Source organism: Dermacentor silvarum, chromosome 1 (genome assembly GCF_013339745.2).
Source record: "Dermacentor silvarum isolate Dsil-2018 chromosome 1, BIME_Dsil_1.4, whole genome shotgun sequence".
Lineage (NCBI taxonomy): Eukaryota > Metazoa > Arthropoda > Arachnida > Ixodida > Ixodidae > Dermacentor > Dermacentor silvarum.
In genome coordinates, this window is record NC_051154.1 from 381,855,326 (window position 1) to 381,880,564 (window position 25,239).

The following is a 25,239-nucleotide window of genomic DNA, read 5'->3' on the forward strand; positions in this document are numbered from 1 at the left end:
GCAGTGAAGCCAGCACACATTGTCATGACGAAAGTTAAACGCGCATGCGAGCGCCAGCAACGAAAGTGGGTAGACACTCAGGCGTAAGAAAAAGCAAGCTGCATATTCGCTTGGCGCATCGCTCATCGAAACAATTTGTTTCCGCGGCTCTCGGCAAAAGAAATGCGCCGACTGCGGTTTAATGTACCGCGGTGTCACGGCGCCTGTAAACAAAGTAACTGCACCGTCTGCACGCCTGTGAGAGATCTAACGGGGCAATCATGGCCCGGTGGCACTTTGAGGGACTAGGAACAGGAGATAGAGCGTGTTATCTTATGCCACCGTCGTGCGGCAGTGCGCTCAAAGAATTAAAATAACATGACGTGTGGATGTAGTTCACAAATGTAGCGCCTGCATCTTCTTTTTACATGAAACGTTTATCTGCTTTATATTTTTGTTTGATGGCAATAATAATGTAGCTGCAGAGATCACAAGAGTCTGGTTATTCGCGACCGATGATTATACTGTGATATTTTTGTTTGTGTTCTGCTTCTCTCTTATTTCAAAAAGAGAAAAGTTGACTTCGGAGTAATGATGACATCGTAAATTGGACAGCGCAAACAAAAATATCGCAGTATAGGGGGTGCATCATCGCACAGCATGATCAAACTGGACGTGCGCGCCTGTCAATGGTGATAACTGGACGGCGCGCCCTATACCTTCAGGCTTGTTATGCTTCGGCCACGCGCTCCGCTGTTCGCATTTCTTTTCATCGTGATAGTACGTATGCCATGTGTATTCGCGTATAGCTTGTAGACAAATGTAGGTTGATCGTCTCATATTCGTTGCCACGTGAGGGTATAAAATTATTCGCATGCTGGTCGGCCCATATTCTGAAGAAATGTATTTCTAATTTCAAGAAGACGCATACCTTTATTGCAGCGCACACTAAATGATATTATGGGTAGCCGAAAATTTTTACAGCTCATTGCCACAGGCGGCGCCGTCATTCAGATTTGGCAAATCCTATTTTTTTAAGTGAAAATTGGGGTTTTTTACCGCGGAATAATTCTTCATGCTTCTAGAAATGGTCAAGATTCTTTTGTCTTTTTAAAAACTGAGCAGGGTTCCTACGCGCTTGACCAACTCTGACTATGAATATTATACCAAACTTTGTATGTTTATGCGAGCGTCTATTCAGAATGTTATTCATTTCCCTTGCAGACTGTTCAAAAGCAATGGAAAAATATCTGATCAGGAAATGGAAAGCCCCCGGTGAAGACTGCGAGGAGAGCCGTCCCTCATCCAGCATTTCCAGTTCAGTCGCTGAAGCTCCACGGCGCGCTGATGACACTAGCACACCAAGCTCTGTGTGCACTGCAGAAGCCGGTCCTTCCAAAATTCGATCCATCGGCGAAGTTTCTGATGCACCATCTACAAAAAAAGAAAAACAACGGCGGCGCTTCCAGCCTACCTGGAAAAGTACCTACAAGTGGTTATCTTACAATGTCCACAGTGACAAGGCGTTTTGCGAGACCTGTTGCACAGCATCAGAGATGAAACGGCCGCTCCCTAACACTTCCCAAGACAAGGATTCTTACCTGGCATTTGTGAAAAATGGTTTCTCAAACTGGAAAAAGGCAATTGACAGATTTAAATCCCATGAGAGGTCTAATTTTCATAAGGAGGCATGTAATGCCGTCGTAGCTGCAAAAGGCAGCGCGAATGTGGCATAGGCTTGCGCCAAGGGAAAGGCGAAAGAAATGGGCGACACCCGACAGGCTCTCCTAGCAACACTGTCGTCACTACTGTACCTGTCGACCCAAGGCTTAGCAATACGTAGCCACGAAGACACAGAGAGTAATTTGAGGCAGCTGCTGGAACTCCGGGCTAATGATATTCCTTCATTGCGATCGTGGCTTTTAGGAACAAAATGCAAATGGATTTCTCACCAGATATTAAACGAGATGGTGGAACTCATGGCACATGACATCCTTCGTTCACTCACAGACGAAGTTCATGCGGCAGAGCACTACGCTGTCATTATGGACGAGACAGCAGACATTTCTGTCAAAAAACAACTTTCAGTTTGTTTTCGGGTGGTCACAGAAAGCCTGGAAGTAGAGGAGCTGTTCTGTGGGTTTTTCAACACGACGGACACCACAGCGACGAGCCTTTTTGCTATATTGAAAGACATTCTTTGTAGATTTATTCTGCCCATTGAAAAGTGCCACGGGCAGTGCCATGATGGTGCGGCAAACGTGAGAGGAAAGCACCGAGGAGTACAAGCTCTCATGCAAGAACAGGAACCTCGCGCGCTATATGTACACTGCCTAGCGCACATCCTGAATTTGGTTTTGCATGATGTCGGCCAGAAAGTAGACATGTGCCGTGATTTTCTTTACGCCGTCACTGAACTGATAAACTTCGTGACCTGCTCTCCAAAGCGCGTTGCTTCTTTTCAAGAGATTCAGGTAGAAGAGGATGTGAACTTGCGAAAATTCTGCCCGACAAGGTGGACGCTAAAGGCTTCATCACTGCCATCAGTTCTTTCAAATTATAGCAGTCTCGTAACGTTTTTCTCTGAAACAGCATCCGAAGAGCGAACTGAGGCCGGTGCGAAAGCCAGCGGATTTTTAAGGATGCTGTTCAAGTTTGAATCGTTTTTCATGTTGACGCTTCTGACAAAAGTGTTTTCACGAGTGGAAGCACTGAATACCGCCTTACAAAAAAGAACGCTGAGGTTTGACCAAGCGGAGAAAATGGCGAAATCCGTCAATGCAAGCGTCGCTGAAATGAGGCAAAGTTTTCCCTTGGTTTTTGGAGGAGGTGTTGGCAGAGGCAGGAAAAGTAGGAGTTGAGGACCCGTGTGTTCCAGCTGCTAGGCGAAAGAAAACTCCACACCGCTATCAAGAATGTTCCTCAGCTCACGTGTTCACATCAGCGGAGGACATGTACCGCCAGAGGTACTACGAAGTACTTGACACTGTACTGTCCTCGTTAAGCGACAGATATCCACCTGAGATGTGGCAGCATATGTCACACATTGAGCAGTTTGCCACAGGAAAGCAAGACGAAGCATACATAACAAAGTTCTACGGTGACTACCTTGAACGAGGACGCTGATTTTGCACAGAGACATGCTCATTGACATCGTAAGCCAACAACAGTCGGCACCATTGCACACATTCGAGGACGTCGTGCAGATGTTTTCGGAGGAGAAGGGCGAACACCTGCGAAACCTTTTGCCGTGCTCCCTCAAGGGCTGCAGAAGATAGCGCCAACCTTTCCCTTTCCCTCAAGAACCACTTTTGCCGGAAATGTCCAACCTAACAAATATTGCGTTGACCATACCGGTCTCGTCAAGCACATCCGAGAGGTCCTTCTCTTGTCTTCGGCGACTGAAAACGTACCTGCGATCGACGACTGGACAAGCCCGTTTGAACCATCTGGCCATTTTGCACACTCACAAAGAACTCTCCCGCAAAATCAATTTAAATAAAATTGCCGACGACTTCATTGCTAGAACAAGTGCCCGAATGAACACATGTTCCCTCAAGGTGAAACCATCCCATCAGACAACGAAATGATGTCTTTAATAGGAAAGAGAAAGTTGCCGACTCACAAGTTAAAGCTAACCATTTGGCTAAGAAAACAAAGCAAAAAGTTATTTCCAGGAACGAAAACGGGGTGCATGAAAGGGCAAGTAGGGTGAGGCCTTTTGGGTACGCAAAGACGCTTCGTTGCGCTATTTCTAAAGCTTCCCAGTCTATGCTGTGCTTTTTCCTTATTAATATTTATTTGTCATATGCTGCATTAGCTGCTCAAGAACGCAATCCACGCTCTTACTACTTCCTCTCGTGCCCTTTCCCACTGTTGAGATATCGTTGTGTCTTATTTATTTGTTAATATGACTGTGTATTTCTGCGCCTGATAATTTATTACTCTATAATAATTTATTCCGCCGCCGGGAAATAAATGAAACCAGTGGCATAAGGCATGCTTTGACGAGTAAATAAAGTATTGCGTCATGGAGTCACGTTGTTTTATGCTAATAATTGTAGTCATAAGTTGTGTACAGAAATTGTTATATATTGTGTATGCTTTATGTATGTTATGTCTTATCTTTTCAACTGACCTTTAGTCAGGAAAATATTTCTTGACTGCGTCTTTGTCTATTAAATCTTTCACAAATCGTTACATGGCTGTTTTCATTTATGGGTAGTTGTGCGACTTATAGGCACAAAACACACATATCTCTCTAACGTGAATAACTTAATCGGCTTTTCGCATGGCTCATCCGAGAGACGCGAGTTTCTTTGTGGTACGAGGGGACTCACGTTATGAAATTCAACTATATATATATATATATATATATATATATATATATATATATATATATAGGAAAATCAGAAGCACAACTTCGCGGTTATCTTAGGTTTATTATTCACCCAACAGTTTCGGTTGGTGGACCGACCTTTTTCAAGGGATCCCTTGAAAAAGGTCGGTCCACCGACCGAAACTGTTGGGTAAATAATAAACCTAAGATAACCGCGAAGTTGTGCTTCTGATTTTCCTAAATACGCTTGGCCCATTGAAAAATCCAGTTACTACTATATATATATATATATATATATATATATATATATATATATAACCGCTTAGGCAAGCTGGTCGCCCCCCCCCCCCCCCCCCCGGGAAAATGAAAACTTTCCGCCTATGCGCCGAGTGATCGGGGCTAAGCTCCGCCTTCACTGGCTCTGTGTCAGGATGTGACTTCGTGTCGTCTGCTTCCGGTCGTCTTGGAGCCAGCGCACGAAGCCTCTGCAACATATCCGCCTGGCCGTCGATCCCCCGCGAGAGCTATCCAAGCAGCGTGCGTTGCGAGCCTTCTGTCGCAGCGCTGAGAGTGTCCGGTGTTCCGGTAACCGCAGGTGAGCCGGGCGTTTTGGCGGATGGGCGGACGCGTAAACCAAAGCCCCACCATACTTCTACCACAGCTGTGATGAAGGGGCTTTAGCTAGCGTAAACGTGCGCGGCCTGAGCAGCGAACTGATGCTGTAACCAATTGTAAAACATTTCAAGCATTTAAAAAGAGAACGTGTTCACGATTGCGCTCCTGCCGAAAATTTGCACCAGCAAAGTTGAATGCATTTGGTTACTGCTATATTAGCTATGTGTTTGTCTGCTTGTGCTCTGTGCCAACAGGTGGATGATCCGTGCAGGACATTCACGTTTGCGCCTCCGCTCATCCAGTGGAACGCCCAGTCTGTTTGCACTTGCATTTACCCGAATAGCGGACAAGCTAAAGCTCTCTATTATTGTGGTAGTAATCCTCCGGTGTGAAGTGACGGCCGCAGACGCATAGATCCTGGCGCCGATCGGATACCGACAGTCCGATGCGCTGCAGCCACTCCGCTCGTCTGGCGCCTTGCAGAGGGACACGATATCGCAGCTTGACATGTCGCCAATCGCTACGTTTGTAGCCCACAATGCAACAAGGGCAAACCAGATCGAGACCAACACTGACCGTGCAGCTCGCGTCAACACGAAGGTACGTTGTAACACAAGACGACACTTTCTGTGTGCCGGAAGTGCTTGAGCGTAGTGATAAACTGTCGTGCATCCTCTTTCTGTTACATCTTTTTTATAGAAACAAATAAACCAACACACCAACTATTACGAACAACAATTATTCACCATTAAGTTGGAAAAATTATCGATGACGCGACCTGGGTAGCCAATCGGATAGCTCTCCCAACTGACGTCAGTTGGGCAAACGCGTCAATTGAGATGGGGCGGCTGGAAACTCAGGGGAGCGGCGCCGCTGAGATTGGTAGCGATGCACATTTTAGAGCGCAGCCAAGGTCGATCCACATAGGTCGCTAAGCTTCGGGCGAAAAGCCGTTCAGAACCAATTGTCACCGACATCAGCAAGGGTGGTTATGGGAGCAGCGATTGAAGCGTGACTATGTTTGGAGGGAATAAACACTGGTAAAGAAAAAAGCGTTGTTTAATTAAAGCGAGACGCAGTTAGATTCATTCAATGAAAATAAAATTCCTAATCCATTTTATATACGCGTGGCTAGTAAAGAAGAAAAAACTTATTTTACTTTATCATTATCGATAAATACTTTTTTCAGCTCCCACCGTGAGAGCGCCCATCGATAGCGGCTGGTGTTCACGCCGCTATCACTTACAATGCAATGCAGCTTTTGGAGTGCGTGGAAAGGTGCGCTCGTAAAGTTCACCTGTAACCAAACGCCCCCCTCACATGTTGTGTTGTTTTGCATGTCGAAGTTTGTCTGAACTAGGTGACGCAGGTAGTTTTATTGTTTCTTAACCCGTGAAGTCAAAAGTATTGAGTTGCGACTGTCAACTACTTGTTTACTTTAGTTGTTTTCGTACGACAGTGCTGGCCGACGGGCTTGGCGTCCGACGAAAGCACGAGCACTCACGTAATCTACGCCCAAAGCGTTCGTCGGCCTCCAAAGAAAGTATGTTCTGTGCAGCGATGTAATTTCGACACCCGTACGGCTGACCTCTTGCTGCATCGCTTTCCGCGCTGAAAGCTCGGAACGCCCATCAAGTCGAATGGCGGAGCATTTGAATATACAGCTCTAATGGCAGGCCTCAAAGAACAAATTTCGCGCCTACGAGAACAAAATGACGTCACTTCTGTTTTTAACGGATATGACGTCAAATTATTTTTTTCTTCCGCCGGGAGTGTTCCCTCCTAACACAGATGGCGCTAAGCCCCATCAACCGCCGATCAGCCGCCATGTTTTGAACGTATGGGCTTCTATGGAAGTTTCGCTACCAGGTGTATTTACCTTGGCGCAGATCTTATATAGGCGTCCGTTCCTGCGTTGAGCGTCGGCGTGCCTCGTCGGCGTAATCAAGCGAACGAGCGCAGCGAAAGATGAAAGAGCGAACGCGGACCGCAGCGGGAGATGAAATACGGCGATGAAGAAGAGAGCGCAAATAGGAAAGCGGAGGAAGCCACCTTGAAGCACCACCAGATGGCGCTCACGTCAGATGGAGCGGCCATGCGGGGGAAAGAAAAAAAAAGAACCAGAAAGCTCGCCTTCGCGCATATATAGTGTTCGCCGCAAGCGCTTCCTGGTAAAGATTACGGTTGCATAAGCTGCAGGTTGCCTGGAAGCGGCAAATGTGTGGCCGGTCTATATATATATATATATATATATATATATATATATATATATATATATATACAGGGTGTTTCAGCGCACACGTTCAAAAATTCCTAAAGGTTGCCTGTGGCAGATAGCACCATTCTAGTTCGTGAGCTGGTCTACTCAAAGAGGCGGACATTACTTGCACACGAAATTGAAATGCATAATCGAATAATTAACAGAAATTCACTAATTAAGTTTAACTAATTATCTGATGGCCCATATTGCAATTTACAAATTGTAGCCGTGGAGTTCGCAAGGCGGATCCACTTGGAACGAATTCTCGCGATGGCGCCAGTTTCAAGATATTAATTCCCGAACTTTGCGGAGAAATGCATTGGCGTTCCAGTTTAGGTTCTTAGCAAAACGTCGCTTTTTGCATTGAAACGCAAAATTAACTGGAACGCCAATGCATTTCTCTGCAAACTTCTGGAATTAATATCTCGAAACTGGTGTCATCCTGCGAATTAATTCTAAGTGGATCCGCCTTGCCAACTCCACGGCTACAATTTGTAAATTGCAATACAGGCCATCGGGTAATTAGTTATAAACTTAATTAGTGAATTTTTGTTAATTAGTCGATTATGCATTTCAATTTATTGTGCAAGTAATGTCCGCCTTTTTGAGTAGACCAGCTCATTAACTAGAATTGGGCTATCTGCCACAGGCAACCTTAAATAAATGTTGAAAGTGTTCGCTGAAACACCCTGTATATATAGCGCCGCGCGTCGTGGCTCTGCCAGTCGGTGCGATGATCGGTGCGATGCCTCAATATATCGCACACGTATAGAGCTGCGCTCAACTTTCGCATTAGAGGGTATCGTAATTGTCGGTGATATTTTTTAATCCTTATAATAAATTACACGCTTTACGCGGAGCGCTTGAATGTGTCACTTCATGATCAGAAGAACCTACCCTAACGACTCCGTATGTTTGTAAAATATCTTCAAAATTGTTTCAGGGTCATTTCAAGGGGGGGGGGGGGGGAGAATTGTAGTTCTTGAGACCATATGAAGAAGACGTAGTTTAATGACTGGAAAATGTAGAGAGGTCGGCGGGAAAATGGAGCATCTGGCCTGCTACTCTACGCAAGGGAAGGGGAAGAGGGGAAGAAAGAGGGCCACAATGGGGGATGATAATGTTAGGAACTAGGTGAAAGGACACATGGCATAAATGTAATCACAAGCGTGAGTCCAGGCCCATGTCGCCTAAGTTTCTGAGACCATATCAAATACGAATCAAATAGTGCTGGGAGTGAATCAAATCGATTATTGTTCGAGTCGTTTGCCAATAATGTACAGCCCACTTACTATTATTATCAAACAATTTTCACATCCTGGCATTCAAAAGATTAGAAAGTTTCTGTCATGACACTGCTCATTATAAAGCATGCTTTATTTAATACACAAAGCGATCATTAGGAACAATTAACTAAGCAGTTTGTTTGCAACATCAGGGCTCTCCGGAGCATGCGCGGCCTTGCATTATCATGTAACCTTTAGAAAGGCGGCCTGTGCATACTTTCGCGAAGAAATCATGGAATGACACGAGGTCGCGGGATCGAATCCCGGCCATAGCGGCCGCATTTTGATGGGGGCGAAATTCGAAAACACCCGTGTACTTAGATTCAGGTGCACGTTAAAGAACACCAGGTGGTTCAAATTTCCGGAGTCCCCCACTACGGCGTGCCTCATAATCATATCGTGGTTTTGGCACGTAAAACCCAACGATTTTAGATCAGGAATTCGTGCTGCCGACGGTTATGGCAGAGCGAAAAAAAAAAAAACGCGCCTATTCTTTACTTCGTTTTAGTGAAACCGATTTATATTTAATCTGATTGGAGAACAAAGTTCTTCATCCATAAATACTGCCAAACGATACCTAGTACCGAATGGCGCGTATAAACAACATTTTATTGCGAATGATCGCGTTTAGTGGAAACGAAGGGCTATCTGAGCGACATAGTCCACTGTTGTGTCCACTGTGGATTGAATGAAAGTAGTCGCATATTTGCTTCAATTTCATGTTTGATCGTGCACAGTCGACGACGTAATGTTTTCAAAAACCATTCCAAAAATATTCCGATTTCCTAATACTGGCCACTGGATTCGAGGACCTGATCATATAGAGACTACTAGATTCGAGACCGAATCGAATAAGACAATATTTGATTCGTTATACCAAAGTCTCGAATATTCGCGCACCAATAGCGGAGATTGAAGCAATGTTGCGAAAAGTCGAGCTGCCCTCCCCCGTGATAGAAGTTCGCCTACCTAAAGCATATAACCAGCGTCCGCAGGTGAAGCCCCCTGCCATTGTTCTTATCCGCGCCGAGAGCCCACGTGACGTTTACGTATGTCACGACCCTCGCCTTCGTTTTTCTTTCTCAGCTGTTTTACCACTAGATTAGAGCACTGCAAAGTTCCCTTCGTGCTGCCGATGGTTATTTGTGCGCTGATATTGGGACATGCGACGTGGTATAAAATAACCTGTGACGGTGTCTTTGCTACCGAGGAGGACACCGAATTTGTGAATTGGCAATGCCCATGCCAGGAGAGGCGCCACGTTTTAAAGTGCATTTTCTCGTGAAAATTTTCCAACACGTTTCTGAATGCGTCTTGTATGAACAGAGTCAAGTTACACTGCTGACATGCCATCGCGGTCGAGCTTTTGCATCGGCATGCCTTCGAAATCACGTGGCAAGGCTCAGGCCGCCCGGATGAATTTAAATCTGCTCGGGCAGACACCAGATGTAATAAATAACCTTGAAGGCGCTAATAAGCATGGTAATCGCCAATATGATTTCACTGCTTTTGGTATTGATGACTGCGTTCTTGCTAATGATTTTAATACTTTAGAGTGTCGGGTAATGCATCACCTCTTCCACCGTATAATACTACATAAGAGTGCGGCAATGCTCCTGCGACATTTGAAGGAATGATGGACTCTCTTCTGCGAGGTTACAAATGGACCACCTGTTTTTGTTATCTTGGCGACGTTATTGTTTTTTCTCCCACTTTCAGCAACCACCTTACACGACTCGCTGCAATTCTTGCGGTCTTCCGAAAAGCCGGCCTTCAGCTGAACTCTACGAAATGTCAATTCGGGCACCGTCAGATTACCGTGTTGGGACATCTCGTTAACGCAACCGGTGTACAACCAGATCCGGATAAAGTTCGCGCCGTTTGCAGTTTCCCTGTGCCTCGTTCTGCTTCTGACGTGCGCTGCTTCGTCGGCCTGTGTTCTTACTTTCGCCGTTTCATCAAAAATTTCGCCGACGTTGCTCGCCCTTTGACAGATCTTCTAAAGAAGAACACGCCTTTCTCATCGGGCCCGGAGCAGGCTCACGCGTTCGCCGCTCTCCTCGGCTTTCTGACCACCCCTCCCATACTTGCCCACTTTGATCCAACTGCACTGACCAAAGTCCACACTGACGCCAGTGGCCACGGCATCGGTGCTGTTCTCGCCCAGCAGCAGAATGGTACCGAGTGCGTGATAGCTTACGCGAGCCGCCTGCTGTCACCTTCTGAGAGGAATTACTCCATCACCGATGGTGAATGCTTGGCTTTAGTGTGGGCTGTCGCCAAGGTCCGGCCATATTTGTACGGCCGCACATTTTCGGTCATTACAGACCACCATGCCCTCTGCTGGCTGTCTTCCCTCCGGGACCCGACAGGACGGATTCGTCGCTGGGCTTTGCGGCTCCAGGAATTTTCTTTTATTGTCATCTACAAGTCTGGACGTCTGCACAAGGACGCTGACTGCCTCTCTCGTCATCCTGTGGATCTTCCTGATCCTGTTGCACATGATCCGGAGACCTGCGTGTTGGCTTTCACTGACATGTGCGACATACGCGCTGAACAACATCGCGACGAGTCCTTGCAGGCCATCATCGCCGGAGTGCAATCTGGCAGCACCGACGGCCCGTGCCGCATGTTCGTGCTGCACGACGGCTGTATTGCGTTCGAGCGTCGTCGTATTCGTCCACAGCTTGCGCGTTTGTATGCTCGTGCTCTGCGATGTGAAGAGGTTTTGCGTGCTATGAGAGCGAGAGAGAGACAGAGAGCGACGCATTCACGGAGCGGGTCTCCTGGAACGCGATGTCGGCATTGGAACGCGGTGTCGGGGTTGCAAGCTGCGCTGTGGAACGCGCAGTGTCGGCCGTAAGTCCGAGACGCGCGAAAAGAAATTATCGTCTACATGAGTAATAAGATGAAAAGTTCGCGCGCACTTCCGGAAAATGCTGGGCTACGATCACACAGCTTCGCTGTTTCAAGCGTTGCGCGGCCGAGTGCACGGTTTTTTATTAGCAATATGTGTGATATTATCGAACCGGGATACAACTTTTGTGGATGATTGTGTACTGTGTGCAAGGGCATCTAATGAGTCATTGTTTTTATTGGCGGCCGACTTGAAGCGAGTATAAAAAAGGTGTCTCAATAATAGCATGTCCCTAAACATAAATAATTATGTAGACATTAGCTTCACTAGAAAAATGTAACAAAATCGGATAAAAGTATTCGTTAAGTGACCAGTTGAAATAAAAAATAATTCACCAGTGAAATATTCAGGTCTTATGCTGTCAGAAGATGGCTCTTGGTCATAACATGTTATTACCGTAGTAAGAAATGCAGGGCATGCCCTTCACTTCTTGCAACAAAGTTTAAAACACATAAGTATTAACGTAAAAGAGCAGCGTAAAAAACAAGTTTTACCAATGTTGGTGTAGGCATGCTCTGTGTTGAATGTGGTTTCTGATGAGCATATCAATGCTCCATTGGGTGAACGTTCAAAAACCCAGGTGGACTAAATTAATCCGGAGTTCCCCACCCCGGCGTGCCTCATGATCAGATCGTGATTTTGGCACGTAAACCCCAACAATTAATTTTTTTGCATAATAATGCTTTAGAAAAAGTCCAATCCGTCGCGACACTGTTCGACCTGGGGATATACAACCGCTTTCTAAGTGCAAGAGGAAAAAATAACTTGACTGGATCCTTTTGCTTGAACAGGGAAGCAGGTTACGTCTTAAGCTGCTTTACTCAATCTTTCATAATTATATTGACACGTATACATGTTTATCTTTCACCGGCTAACAAACGTTAAACGTAATCGCTAGGCACAGGACGCGCCTGCATGTATCGGAAGTCTCGAACGTTATCGATGCTTCTATCCGTTGTCTCTTGTCACCGGCGCTCATGTAATCTGATTGTATGAGCGATGGGAATTATCTAGAACTTTTTGGAAGACACGCGGGTACCAAAGATTATTCTGGGACCTTCGATGACACATGTATAAAACCCGACGCGTTTCGCCGCTGATCAGATTTCACCGTTCGCCGTCTGTGTTCGCCGCTTTCGTTGTGCTTCGAGTGTAGCTTGTTTTGTGGGGCCTGCAAGGGTTCGCCGTCAACGCGCCACGTCCACAGCTTGGCGAGCGGCCGCGTGACTTCGCCGACTACCTCGCCAGAGCCCAGTGGCAACCACGACGGCCCTCACGCTCGCCGTCACCAGGCCGCTACATCTCGCCGCAATCGCCGGCTGTATGCCGGCCCAACCCGGGGCCGATCTCCCAGCACTTACCCGGGAAACTAAAGGCAGCAACCGATGGAGGTGCGGTTGCTGTACGACGCAATGCTGAAGATACTCCGCCGCCGACGAACTAGATTCGCGTATCCTCATGACGAAGTATCAGCATAGCGCCTGGCAAGAGCCTTGACGACAACACTTCGCCGCCGAAAGTAGACCTACCAACGCGACGTAGCAGCAGCGGAGCAAGCCGTCGTAGCCGTGATCCGACGCCACGACTTAACCGTAACGCCAGACGATGATCTACCAATCTAGACGTGTGATTCGATCGTCATAATGTCACCGCTCTCGTCGACACTGGAGTCCACTATTCCGTCTGCAGTGGCGAGTTCGCCGCCAAGTTGAAGAAGGTGAAAGCGGCCTGTCAAGGACCCGATATCCGGATAGCAGGAGGACACCTAATAACGCCGGCTGGAATCTGCACAGCGCAAGTCACGGTAAACAGCCGCACTTATCCGGTGAGCTTCTTAATCCCGCAGCACGGCTCCAGGGATGTTATCCTAGGCATGGACTTTCTAAACCAACACGGTGCAATCATCGACTTAAGGTCCAAGTCGATACGCTTTCAACGCACAATGCGATACCACCGGATACAAACATCAGTTACCATGCCTTGAATGTGCTAGAAGAACAAATCACCGTTCCGCCTCGCTTCCAGCGTAAGGATTTCCGTCGTTACCGAAGTGCCTGCAGACATGGAGGGCGTCATCAAGGGCGATCATCACTTACTGCACGACCGTGAAATTTGCGTTGCTAGAGGCATAGCTGAGCTACGTGAAGGGAAAGCAAGAGTGATGCTCACGAACTTCAGCCACGAATAAAAGCACATTAACAAAGGCAACATGGTCGCCTACATCGACGAAATAGTACAAGCCAGCAGTGCTTTCGCCTTCACTGATTCTTGTACACCTGCAACGACGACTGTAGTACCTGAACCAACTTTCGACGTCAATCAGAACCTTCCCAATCATAAGAAAGAACAGCTAAAAAGCTCTGCTCCTGCAATATAAGGACTGCTTCTCGTCGTCGTCAAAAGTTCGACAAACCCCTGTCGCCAAGCACCGCATCATAACCGACGAATATATCCGCCCACTCCGTCAGAGCCCGTACCGAATTGCGGCGCGCGAACGCGAGGCCACAAGGCAACAAGTCGACGAAATGCTACGGGACGACATCATCCAGCCGTCCAAGAGTCCGTGGGCGTCCCCCGTGGTGTTAGTAAAGAAGAAGGATTTAACACTTAAGTTTCTGCGTCGATTATCGTCACGTCAATAAAATCACGAAGATGGACGTATACCCTCTCCCACGTACTGACGACGCCTTGTATCGACTCCACAACGCAAAGTTTTTCGTCAATGGACCTCAAAACCGGCTACTGGCAAGTCGAAGTCGACGAGAGGGACCGGGAGAAGACTGCATTTATAACACCAGACGGACTGTTCGAGTTCAAGGTCATGTCGTTTGGTCTTTGCTCGGCACCCGCGACTTTCCAACGCGTCATGCATAATGTACTGGCAGGCTTGAAGTGGCAGACTTGCCTCGTCTATTTGGACGACGTCGTTACATGTGTTTGCCCCAAGCTTCGAGGAACACCTTCGGCGCCTTCAAACAGTTCTTCAAGTAATCAAGACCTCCAGACTCACGTTAAAGCCAGAAAAAGCCGCTTTGCATACGAGGAGCTCTTGTTTTTGGGCCACGTCATCAACAAGTCAGGAGTGTGCCCTGACCCACAGAAAACTGCGGCCATCGCTGACTTTCCTCCGCCCACCGACAAGAAAGCAGTCCGTAGATTCCTTGGACTGCGCGCCTATTACAGGCGCTTCGTCACGGATTTTTCACAGATCGCTGAGCCACTGACGTACCTCACGAAGGCCGACGTCGAGTTCAAGTGGGAGACGCCGCACGTCGAAGCATTTGAAGAACTGAAGCGACGCCTGCAATCGCCGCCAATACTTGCACATTTCGACGACAACGCCGATACAGAAGTGCACACCGATGCAACCAGCGTAGAACTCAGCGCCGTGCTTGTGGAGAGGACTGACGGGCTAGAAAGGGTTGTAAGTTACGCTATCTGGTCTCTGTCGAAACCGGAAACAAATTATTCCACACCCGAAAAGGAGTGCCTCGCCATCATCTGGGCTACATCAAAGTTTCGCCCCTACCTCTATGGCAGGCCCTTCAAAGTTGTCAGCGACCACCACGCCTTGTGTTGCCTAGCTAACTTGAAGGATCCTTCAGGTCGCCTCGCACGATGGAGTCTGAGACTTCAAGCATTCGACATCACCGTCGTTTACAAGTCAGGGCGAAAGCACTCTGACGCCGACTGCTTGTCTCGTGCCCCCGTCGAACCGCCGCCACAGGACGACCAGGATGACGACACTTTGTCGGGACCCATCAGTACTTGTCTACTTGTTTCGCGCCCCCGTCGAACCGCCGCCACAGGACGACCAGGATGACGACACTTGCTTGAGACCCAACAACAATGAGCTGACCCGGAACTAAGGAGCCTTGTAGACTACCTGGAAGGCAAGACCGTCATTGTGCCCAAGGTGATCAGGCGAGGATTGGCATCGTTTTTCTTGCAAAACGACATTCTCGTAAAAACGAACTTCTCGCCTCTTCGAGCCAACTACCTCCTCGTGGTACCCTCAGCATTGCGGCCAGAGGTTCTGCAAGCTCTCTATGACGACCCAACGGCTGGACACCTCGGTTTTTCCCGCACGCTCGCGAGGATACAAGAAAAATTCTACTGGCCTCCCCTCTCTGCCGACGTCGCCCATTACGTAAGGACATGCCGAGACTGTCAGCGACGCAAAACACCGCCGTCAAGGCCAGCCGGACTTCTACAGCCGATCGAGCCACCTCGCCGACCGTTCTAGCTGATCGGGATGGACTTACTGGGGCCTTTCCCGACGTCGACGTCCGGGAATAAATGGATCGTCGTAGCTACGGACTACCTCACCCGCTACGCCAAAACAAAAGCCTTGCCCAAAGGCAGCGCCGCCGAGGTAGCCCGATTCTTCGTTGAGAACACCCTCCTGCGTCACGGTGTCGCAGAAGTCCTCATCACCGACAGAGGTATGGCCTTTACGTCAGAACTAACTCAAGCCATCCTGCGATACAGCCACACAAGTCATCGCCGGACCACCGCCTACCACCCGCAGACAAATGGCCTCACCGAGCGCCTAAATAAGACCATCGCCGACATGCTGGCAATGTGCGTCGACGTCGAACACAAGACGTGGGATGCCATCCTTCCGCACGTGAACTTCGCATACAACACGGCCGTGCAAGAAACGACGCACTTGGCGCCGTTCAACCTGGTCTACGGAAGGAACCCGGCAACGACGCTTGATGCCATGCTACCGAACGTCACCGACGAAGAAAATCTCGACGTTGCCACCTATTTGCAGCATGCCGAAGAAGGTCGACAGCTCGCCCGCCTGTGCATCAAGAACCAGCAGAGGACCGACAGCCGACACTACAATCTTCGACGACGCTACGACGCGTACCAGCCCGGCGACCGTGTTTGGGACTGGACATCGAATTGCCGACGAGGACTTAGCGAGAAACTGTTACGTCGCTATTTCGGACCATACAAGATAATCTGACGTATTGGAACACTGGACTACGAGGTCGTGCCAGACGGCATTTCGCACAGCGGCGCCGGGCTCGACCTGAAGTCATCTACGTGGTGCGTCTTAAGCCTTTCTACGCCCACTAAAGAACTTCGGTACTTTGTTACTTTGTTATTGTTTGTGGTTTCTCTCTCTCTCTCTCTCTCTCTCTCTGTACGCGTGGTTTTGTTTTCTCTTTCTTGTTTGTAGCAGCGGGACGATGCTTTTTTAAGGGGAGGGTATTGACACGTATACATGTTTATCTTTCACCGGTGACCGCTTTTCACCAGCTAACAAATGTTAAACGTTATCGCTAGGCACAGGACGCGCCTGCATGTATCGGAAGTTTCTCGAACGTTATCGATGCTTCTATCCGTTGTCTCTTGTCACCGACGCTCATGTAATCTGATTGTATGAGCGACGGGAAGTATCTAGAACTTTCTGGAAGACATGTGCATAGCAGGGATTATTCTGGGGCCTTCAGTAACTCATGTATAAAAGCCGACGCGTTTCGCCGCTGATCAGATTTCGACGATCGCCGACTGTATTCGCCGCTTTCGTTGTGCTTCAAGTGTAGCTTGCTTTTGTGGGTACATGTTCGCCCAATAAAGAATCAGTTTCGCCATACACAGTTTTACGACTGTTTACTTCAACGTCACTACTACGTGACGGTATGGGAATCTGCTGATCAGACTGTCTGAAGTATTGCACTGCACGGGCCGGTTTTTCAAGTCCGGGCATGATCCGAGCCCGAAAGTACCATACTTTGGCCGGCCCGGTTCTGTTCGACCCATTAGTCTTTTTGCCTATACGAAGCTAGCTCGAGTTCTCGATAATTGTGAAGATGCTGTCATGTGACCAACGGCCGCCGGGCGGTCTTCAAGCTGCATCAAAGCAGGTTTTTGCCCTGCATCCCTTCTTGCTGGTTACTTGATAATTTAACTGTGAGAGAAATAAAATTTCATTACTAGCCGAACACACAAAGAATATTAAGTGAATATTTGGTATGAAAACAAACCACACGATCGACAGTTAAGAAAATAGGGAGGGATCAGGCTAACAACCACCGGGAGTGGCAGAACCGCGGCTTACATTTAGGGATGAAGTTGTGGAAAAGCACATCGGTCGATCACCATGCTCGTGCTTCAAAGAGTGCGGCAACATACCATAGCCAAGGCATACGTAAACACTACCGTACACGCCACGGCCCGCCATTTATTCTCACTTTTGAATCTCGTATAGTCATATGGATACAGTGATGGAACTCAAGCCAATAATTTTGGCGCGAATGTAAATTTAGATACGCTGGTTACTGCCTTTCAGGAATACGATAATACACGGCCACTAGAAGCTTTTTTTTTTCATTAAACATAAATTGTTGACCGACAAGGCTAACGCTCATCATATTTTCACACGGAACATGCCATTTTTATTGCTTTATTCGGCTTCATTATAATTATGTCAATTTTTAATCGACTATTTAGGCATCCTTGTTTAGAAATATATGCAAATTTAGACTCTGTCTAATTGTGTTTCAGTACAGTTCATCTACAACGTAGGCTTTCCTTCTTTTTTTTCTCCGCCCAGAATAAAGTATGATCTGCTTGCTTATTCACGTAAATTCGCAGACAACCCACCTAGTGCTTTCAAAAACATTTACAAGACTGGGAACACGAGGGTCGAGCCACTTAAAGAGTGGAAATAGCATTAGAAATGAAAATTTGCTGAGCCAATAAAATGCGCTGGCATTTATATTTTGTTTTTCATAATCCCCTCCCCAATGTTGAGAAATTTTGCAGCATCCGCTTAGACGTAAAGCATTTGTCTAAGAACAATATACACTTGAAAGTCTCAGTTTAATTAGTTGGGCTAATTGTGAATTAACCTACGGCAGAATATTCAACTCGCTTGAAAATATAACGAAGAAAATTAATGGAAACCAGTAGTAAGTTGCCCTGTGCCTTAAATACAGAAAAGTTGCAAATGAACGTTTCAGAAATTATTTTCTACAATTTTATCGAGGTACTCTAAGTAATTCTTGAAAACTTATTTAATTTTTGTTTTTCCTTTAAAATGATCGCGCCGAAAATCTAGATATTTTTGTGCAGCAACAAAATATTTCAGTCGAGTCTGCCTCTAGGCACGTCTTCCGCTCTTGAAAAATGTAACCAGCTCCATCGAAACTCATCTCATTGATTCCCGTTAAGGATAGCTCGGATACCTGAAACAGTCTAATGAATGTTTTTTTTTGCAGCGAGTCTCACACCAATCCAATAGTTTTCAGTTTCTTTAGCGCGACTGCAATGCATATTGTCAACCGACGGCAACAAGTGGGTGATTGTCGCCACTGACTATTTAACCCGCTATGCCGAGACAGAGGCGCTCCCACGAGCCACGGCTTCTGAGGTAGCGCAGTTCTTCACGTGTCACATTGTATTGCGCCATGGTGCCCCAGCCACTGTTATCACAGATAGAGGAACGGCGTTCACGGCACAGCTCACGGACGAAATTTTTCAACTAAGCAACACCAGGCATCGAAAGACGACCGCTTACCATCCGCAGTCCAACGGCCTTACGGAGCGATTAAACAAGACCATCACAGACATGATCTCTATGTACATCGACGTCCAGCACAAAACATGGGATCGTATCCTGCCTTATGTGACCTTCGCGTATAATACCGCCGTACAAGAAACAACGCGCTTCACACCATTTCGCCTTGTCTACGGCCGCGAAGTACAGACGATGCTGGACGCTATGCTTCCGTGCCACGACGCCGAGAACCTAACTACTGACGCCGAAGAATTTGCTCAGCGCGCTGAGGAGGCTCGCCAGCTCGCGCGGCTGAACATCGGTGAGCAGCAACACGCAGATGCACGGCGCTATAACATCCGTCACCGGCAAGTGCGCTACAGTCCCGGCGACCAAGTGTTGGTGTGGACCCCTGTTCGCCGCCGTGGCCTTTGTGAAAAGTTGCTCAGCCGGTATTTTGGCCCGTACAAAGTGCTGCGCCGCATTAGTGACGTGAACTATGAAGTCGTTCCTGACAGTGCGGCGCAAACACGGCGCCGACAACCACCTAGTTCTGACGTAGTTCACGTCGTACGCATGAAGCCTTACGTTGGGCGTTAGTGATTTTTACGCGCCCATTTGCACCTAATGCACTTACCTCTTCGTTTCTAGAGAGGTAGAGAATTGTTTCTAGCTACGCTGCTGTAGCTCTCGCTGTGTTCTGTGCGCGAGCATCTTCATTGAGCGTGTGTTGTTTTTTTTTTGTTTTTTTGTTGTTTTTTTTCCTTTCCCACACCACTTCTTGAGCATCGAGCCGATGCTCTTTCCGAGGAAGGGGGGAAATGTCGCCTGTAGTAGTGGGCATAGGGCAAGCGCAGAGGCGCAAGAAGAAAGAAGTGCGCGTGCTAACCGCCCCGCTCGATAGCTGCCTCTCGCTGCCGTTTTCGCCAGAGCCCCAGCCGCTCCCAATAAACGTCGTCAGCCCCTTTTGAAGACCCGTGGCAATATATATTTCTAACTCTTTGTCAGGTTGATTCGAATCTGTGATGCCTAGCAGCTCTTGAAGTGTGCCTTTCGCCGCTATTCCCACCCACCCAAATGTGTTTCCCCTTGTCGATTGGCGGCGCCACTGTCGAAATCATACCGCTACCTCCATCAAACTTCGGGTCGTCCATCACATGCCTGAGCACGATCACCTCTAGGAATTCGAGGTGTTAATAGGCTGGGAACAATGTGGACAAGAGTTCGTTAGTGTCGCGAAGACGAAAGAATTCCTTCAGAACCCATGTTAAGATGATTATCGAAGTTAATGCGATTAACATTCACACAATCTAGCGAGCTAGAAGCGACACACCGTGTTAGCTAAGGCACCTTTATTTAGAATCCGTAGTGCTTCCCCTGATGTTTCAAGTGATTCGGCTATATGCGGCCATACACTGTCTCCCTGATTGACCAGCTTTGTTATGACCATCGCTCGTCAATGTTACCTCACGATGGTAGAACAAGGACCGCAGGCCGACGGTGCATGCAGTGACGACGATGGAATTACGAGGTAGGAATGATGTCGATAGAACGACGAAGGCATACAAGGACGACGGCATGACGACGATGAGATGATGCTGAAGTGATGGCGATAAATGATTGCGACGGAATACAATGCCATGACGCCGGTGTTCTAATCTCCACTGATTGACAATAATTGCACAATACTAGCGGAATGAAATAGAAATTATGCTGATGGAACCTGAGGTGGTATGACGACTAAAGCATTTAGTAATTTTTAGCCAACCAGACACGCTTCTGAATAACATACCAGCCTTCTCCCTTTCTTTTCTCCTATTCCTTCCCAAGACGCTTTACAAACATATCCTCGGCCGTTGAGCTCAGTACGCCGGTGCTCTAGCTCATTAGGCCACGATCACACTTTACAAACGTATCTTGCCAACAAGTATATTATTCAAGCTCGAACTTAGGGGGAACATTGAGCTTTGGGGCTACTATCGAAATACATGGGAAATCGGCGTTACTCAGAGCAACCAATGCACCAAATCTGATGAGTTATATTGAATTTAGAAAGAAAAGTTAAAGTGTAGTGATTGCAGAAAGGGATATTTTATTATAGGCTGTCTACTTTTCTTGCGTCAAATTTTAAAGAATTGCCAAATTTCGAAAAAGAAAACTTGACTTATAGAGCTATGTACCTCAGCAGCTAAAAATGATACCGGAATTCTGTAAACTGCACCTAATAATACATCCAAAGCGATAGCAATCATATATGCTACACCATCCTGAAATATACCACTATGTTGTGAATGTTGCATATGCAAAACCCTTCCAAACATTATAACAAATTCACGTAAGTTTTAAGGTATAGCAAAAAAAATTGTTCGCTTTTGATGCTCCAATGGGTGCTGTTGATAGAAATGCCATATTTGTTTTTAATGGCTGAGTTGCGGATTTGGAAACTTCATGCTTCTATTTTTTTTTCAAATTTACGAGCATCCTGCGATTCTTTGAAAAGATTACACTATATAAACGAAAATTCTATTTGCTGTAGTCTCTGCAATTTAACTTTTCCCTCTTAATGCAACACATTTCATTCAAATCGGTTCAGTGATTTTCTCATAAAAGCATTCCTGCATTTTACGTGTATTTGAGAATCCGGCATCGAAGATAGGCCCGAGCTAAAGCTTTCCTCTTAAACAATGGATCACGCCAGTTCTATAGGAAACCCATGAAACAGAACCCTGACGTATATGCAAGACCGTGGCCACAGTGGTGCACAAATAAGAAGTATGCTCAAGGGAAAAATATATATATTCAACGGAAGCTTCGCGGGAGCCTTTATCTCGGCCAGACATCTCTCCAGAATGCGGACGAGCTTTCTGGCCAGGTGTCTAGCAAAACCGTCGATTCATTGTCAGTAGAGCAAGTAGCTGGCCGTCTTCCAGATAACGCTGATACACAAGCGCGCTCGTTTCCAAGCACCGAGGTGAAGCGACAGGTCCAGGGTGTGTTTCTTTTTATTGCGCTTTCTTTAGTTGTGCGTCATAGCATACGTCATAGCGGGAATTTTGAATGCTTTAAGGTCGATACGCCACGTGCTGGCGAAAAAGGGAAACTGTACGAAATGCCCTAATTCCTGGTGTTGAAGATGAAGGCTTTGAGTACAAGAAAGAAGTTGAGTTTCGCAAGACAAGTTTTTTCGGAAACGATGTTGTACTTTAGTGAAAAATGAATTATTGTCTAAGTGCTTTGCTAAATGTGAGTACAAAATATGCTCAAGAACCTTACAAGGAATGCTGGTGAGAGAAATGGGGCGGCAGTTCAGGGACGAATTTTTGCTGCCGGACTTGTGAAGTGGGACCACCTTCCCGACCTTCTGATCTGCAGGGAGCTGATGAGTGTCTAGAGATTGCTGAAAAATTCTTGAAACTAGAAAAGATGAATAAACAATAGTAGTTTTCAGAAATTTTGCCTTAATCAAATCAGCATCAGGACTTGATGACAACTTTAGACCTTTAATTACATTTTCGACCCCAAGAGGTTCATTGATTATAAAATCCATAGCTGGGTAATTGCAACACTGAAAAGTTGGAAGCACAGGATCAGTACAAGCGGCGAAGTTGTTACAAAATACAGAATTAATTACACGGGGACATACATCATCGGGTACCGGTTAACCACTGGAAGCGATCAGCGTCACTGCATTATCTTTTGAGGGGTTAATAACACGCCAAAACTTTTAGGAGTCATTCGCAAGCCTTTTGGGTAATGTGTGTACGTGGAATGCCTTTTTGGCAAGTTTTATAGCTTCTATGTAGGTATCGTTTGCCTCCTTATAAGCATCCTGTTTCGAAGCCAGTGCACTTTTATTTGCTGTTCGATACAGTCGTTTTTTTTTTTCGGTTGGAAAGCCTTTTTAACTGGGAGTTGAACCAGGGCTTCTTAACATTGCACGATATTACACTGGATGGAATAAACTTATCGGTGAGCTCATATATTTTATTTTTGAAAACGATCCAGTTCTCATCAACAGTGCGATCATCAAACTGGCTTAAGAAAGGATCAAGAAAGCTAGCTGGCTCAATATTAGTATAGTCAAAATTTGCCCTGTCATAGTGATAAATTACTTTTTTTAATAACTGCTTTAACACAGGAGACAATACGTTGAACTGAAAGACCCAGGTGATCGCTTAAGCCCGGTAAGCATGAAACATTGATAACCATATGTCAGGATGAGAGCATAAGATTAAGTCAAGGATGTTAGCAGTGCTGGCTGAGATACTTGGTGGTTCCAGTACTAATTGCGATAGGGAAAATAAAGAGCAGAGATCCAGAAAGTCACTACTTTACGAAGACAATGGATAACAGCGCGGAGGATCACTAGTCCAGCATAAGTTGGGGAAGTTGAAACCCCCCAATAACATAATGGGGTTTGAAGGATGCCGCAAAGTAAGTGTGTTAAGCACATCGTGAAGCTCAGCGGTAAAAATGGGTGGGTAGGATGGAGAGCGGTAGCAAACAACGATCGTAATTTTACGATGACCGATATCAACATAGGATAAAAGAAGTGCGCAAAACATTCAATGTGGATGTGTTTCTTTCCCTCAAGCGATAAAATTGGAGTGGTTTGGCTCTCTAATTCATAAGAAGACAACAACGAAGGGAATTCCTTTGAAAGAAGGGTGTGGTTTTAATCATGCTAATTGCTATGTCATTTGTCGACGCCATATTGTCTAGTGTATTCATTTGTCCTGCAACAATATAAGCCAATATAAGCCAATATAAGTCGCACCCCCCCCCCCCCTTCAAGTCAGGGGGGTGCGGGGTGCGTGCCTAGTGCTGGAGGTCGCGTACTCTCAAGTTTCGGAGACGCGTTGAAGCGAGATGCAGCACGTGTTCGCTCCTCCCGGCAGGCGCTCTGGCAGCGAGTGCTCGCGGTGATCTAGTGTGATCTGTTCTTGTTTTCCTGTACTCGCGTGACACCATGTGTAGCATAGTCATGGCGTGCTCGCAGTAACGCCAGGCCAGTGAAGCATCAGCGTAGCCAGTAGAACAAAATGAACGTTTATTCAAAGGCGTAGAGCGTATTTATAAGTAGCCGAGTGGCAAGAAGATAGGAAGGAGCACGTGTTAATAGTGATTGTCCGAACTCTGAAGGATCGCTCGATGAGGCGATAAAAGGTGCGCGCACTTCGAAAACACATGTGCAGTTGCAACACCATGTTTGTTAACTTAATTGATAAACGTATGTTTAATTCAATTTACATGACCGATAAATCTACGAACCTAACCCGTGTAGTTGTCGAATACTTTGCTATTGCTATTAATGATTCGCCTTTCGGGCGTAACAGCCACATTTTTAAATGTGATTCTCTAGATAGACAATTATTGTTTATGCAGCTGATAATCAGAAAACTAAACTGAAATGTAATAAAGAAGTTTTAGTATTTGGTACATATTAAACTTCTTTAAGTGCTTTCTTTTGCACCATTCACAATTTTCTTAGCTCACTATAAACAGTGGTACTCCCAACGCGAGCCTGACTTTCTACACTATGCTCTTTTTCGACAAGCATTGCAACTCAAGGAAGAGCAGTAAATAATCATACAATTGCGGTCACCGAAAAAGCATGCCTGTCTTAGGGAACTTAATAGCACCCATTAAACAACGTTTACTTTAGCCGGTAAGCATGCATGCACAAGTGGTGCCACTGATTACCGTCGCTGCTTTTACCGTGACCCGGTGTGCGCAGAACGTTTTCCTTCAGCCTGCTTATAGTTATCACGGCGGTTACGTGCCTTACATAGGGACTGACAACCTATTTCTAAGGACCCAGTTTTTTTATGGTGCAACAAAACGTTCTTCCTAGGAGGTGTTTATACGTGCTGTGGTTGCGTCCAAGCTAGAGCACCTGGAAATTTTTAAAGCAGAATTTATCGATCTAGGAGTCCCGAATACTGCAAATCCTAATGCTAGCCAAATCTACGTGGCCTTAATCTTGTGCTATGGGCAATGTGGTGCCCTCTTTTGGCAGTGGGCTCAATTTCTCATAGAACAATTGAAGATTGAGCTGCACATTGTAAGTTACAGAAGAACTTTTAATATAAAAGATGCACTGCGTTTTAATATTTTAAAAAAGCCCCAGGAGCCGCGTACACAAATATATGGTTACGTAATACACCGCCATGTTTTTTGTCATGCGTCTGCCGTGTGGGGGCGCCAAGAGTCATTTTTCGCAACTTGTAAATAATTTAAAGAATAAATCCTTGTTTAATGAGGAAAATAGTGCTTGTTTCAGCCAATACGAGACATGATCTTTCCATCAGCAGTGCTATCTTGATT